This window comes from Schistocerca piceifrons, chromosome 8 (genome assembly GCF_021461385.2).
Source record: "Schistocerca piceifrons isolate TAMUIC-IGC-003096 chromosome 8, iqSchPice1.1, whole genome shotgun sequence".
Taxonomy (NCBI): domain Eukaryota; kingdom Metazoa; phylum Arthropoda; class Insecta; order Orthoptera; family Acrididae; genus Schistocerca; species Schistocerca piceifrons.
Window position 1 is genome coordinate 316,804,325 of NC_060145.1, and position 3,013 is coordinate 316,807,337.

General features: G+C 46.7%; 1 pseudogene; it reads right to left on the reverse strand.

The window, feature by feature from the left end:
• Nucleotides 1–2,570: 2,570 nt before the first annotated feature.
• On the reverse strand, nucleotides 2,571–2,688 carry LOC124712870 (annotated as a pseudogene).
• Between the last annotated feature and the right edge of the window lie 325 nt (nucleotides 2,689–3,013).

Consider the following 3,013-nt stretch of genomic DNA (forward strand, 5'->3'; position numbering starts at 1 on the left):
CTGCTGCTTCTTATGGACAGTGCAGTAAACATTATGATATTGACCTGCATTGTTGCAGTTTCTCAATATAAGGTTTCTTATTTCTGCAATAAATAACATAGAAAAACTAGAGTGTTTTAGCAGCACAGCGTTGTAACTGCACAGATTCAACGTTATTCGTCCAGGTAGATAAACAAGATAGAAATCTTTTTTATAAAGATACATAAATTATTCTGTAAAAAGGGTTACAAAAATATGCAAAATAGCGCTTTACCTCATATACGGTGCCTGCCTCAAGTAAGTCAAAATATGTAAGCATAAAATAGGTAACCAAGTGTTCTGGATTACTTATGCGTAGCTAAGCGTAAAACATCCATAACACCGAACATTTTAGTTACGTCAGATGCAAAAATCCCATTTATCACACATTTATTGCTGGAACACACACAAGCGCGCGACAATGTTTGAACGGAAATAGTTACTGATGTATGTTTCCTGAACGGAACTGTTAGTGTTGACAAGAAAAATTCACGTATACAGTGTATAGGTAACTCTGCAGCTGCATCTGCGATTACCTGCCTCTAACTTTAAAATGAACATAACTGTTAATGACTTAAATTGTGATTCCAACTGACTACATAATTCGCCTACGAAAGAGAAACACGATCCACAAATCCGCATTGCGTACTAGTGCCCTAGTTCGTCGCCGCCAAGCGTTAAAACATCCTTGTCCATTCTGGCTTGTGTTCCGACTCTAATTAGCTCATCGCCTTCCTCGATCGGATAAAATACTGTTGTTATTACTAACGGAAGAGTGTCTTGAAAAGAGGTTACGAGTGAAACTTCCTGGCAGATTAAAACTGTGTGCCCGACCGAGACTCGAACTCGGGACCTGGCAGAAGTAAGGCTGTGAGACCGGGCGTGAGTCGTGCTTCGGTAGCTCAGTTGGTAGAGCACTTGCCCGCGAAAGGCAAAGCTCCCGAGTTCGAGTCTCGGTCGGGCACACAGTTTTAATCTGCCAGGAAGTTTTATATCAGCGCACACTCCGCTGCAGAGTGAAAATCTCATTCTGGAGGTTACGAGTACCTACCAAATTAAAACAAAGGGGATGGAGTGTAGTCACATTATTCTAGAATTTAAGTCCTTGTGGAATGGAGACGTTGCCATCAAGCCAGTGAAGAATGTTTGAGCACGTTATATAGTATGAATATTTAGAGATAACAATAAGAATCTATACGAAACTTCCTGGCAGATTAAAACTGTGTGCCGGACCGAGACTCGAGCTCGGGACCTTTGCCTTTCGCGGGCAAGTGCTCTACCAACTGAGCTACCTAAGCACGACTCACGCCCCCTACTCACAGCTTTACTTCCGCCAGTACCTCGCCTGCTACCTTCCAAACGTTACAGAAGCTCTCCTGCGAACCTTGCAGGTTTTAATCTGCCTGGAAGTTTCATATCAGCGCACACTCCGCTGCAGAGTGAAAATCTCATTCTGGAATCGATACAAAATTGGACGATCACATACGAAGAATGTTCAAAAAGTGGTGTAACACATTATTTCTCAGCCTGTTTCGATTGAAAAAATGCGTTATTTATTGCTGGATATGGTGGGATATTCGCTCTTCGGCCTCTATAGTCTCATGAAGTTCCGCTATATGTAGGCTTCAAAATGGCGTCTATAACGGAGATGCATTCCAAGCAGAGAGCTGTCATTGGCGATAAACCAGAGCATCGCAGACATTCACAGAGGCTGACAGAATGCCTACGGTGACCTGGCAGTGAACAAAAGCACGGTGAGTCGTTGGACGAGGCGTCTGTCATCATCACAAAAAGGTCGCGCAAACCTGTCCGATCTCCTGCATGCCGGCCCACCGCACAGTGCTGTGACTACAGCAATGCTGGAACGTGCGGACAGTCTCGTCCGAGATGATCAACGAATTACAATCGAACACGTCGCTGGTAGTGCTTACACACTGGTCCACCAGTTGGGGTACTCGAAGGTGTGTGCCTGATGGGTTCCTCACCATGTAACAGAAGACCATGAAGAACAACGAGGGACCATCGGTGCTGAATTGCTTGCGCATTACGAGGCTGATCGTGACAATTTTTTTCGTATATCGGCACAGGTAGTGAAACATGGGTTGATCACTTCGAACCGGAAACGAAACGGCAATCCATGGACCGGCACCACACTACATCTGTTCCGAAGAAAAAGTTCAAAGTCGCACCCTCAGTCGGTAAAGTGAGGGCAATGGTCTCCATTGACTCTGGAGAGGTTGATGTCCTTCCTCATGGTGCAAAGAGCGGCTCTGGGGGGTATTGTGGTACGAGCAGGAAACTGAAGAATCTGCTTCAGCGTGTTTGTCAGCACAAAACTGCGAACGAACTTCTCCTTCTCCATGACAACACAAAAACTCCTCCCGCACAGGCCATGAAGACCCAAAGGTACCGTCTGACCGCCGTGTCATCCTCAGCCCATAGGCTGCGGATATGGAGGGGCATGTGGTCAGCATACTGCTCTCCCGGCCATATGTCAGTTTCCGAGAATGGAGCCACTCAGTTTGCCTCACAAGGGCAGAGTGCACCCCGCTTGCCAACAGCGCTCGGCAGAGCGGATCGTCACCCATCCAAGTGCTATCCCAGCCCGACAGTGCTTAACTTCGGTGATCTGACGGGAACCGGTGTTACCACTGCGCCAAGGCCGTTGGCATGGCAACACAAGGCCTCATACAAATCTGCACACCCGAGAGGAACTAAAAAAAAAAAATCCATCGGACTGCTATTCCTAACCCACCCTACAGCCTGGGTCTCGCACCTTTCGACTTCCGTCTGTTTGAGCCAATAAAATATGCACTCCGAGGGAAGCAATACGTACGTACACGATAGGGAGGCTATAGATGCAGCAAGACGTTGGCTCCGACGACGTCTAGTGGAGTGGCACCATGAGGACATACTGGCCGTCCAAGTAAGGTGACGTAAGGCCATTGCACTGAACGGGGGCTATTTTGAAAAATAGGGTTTTGTACCCAAAACA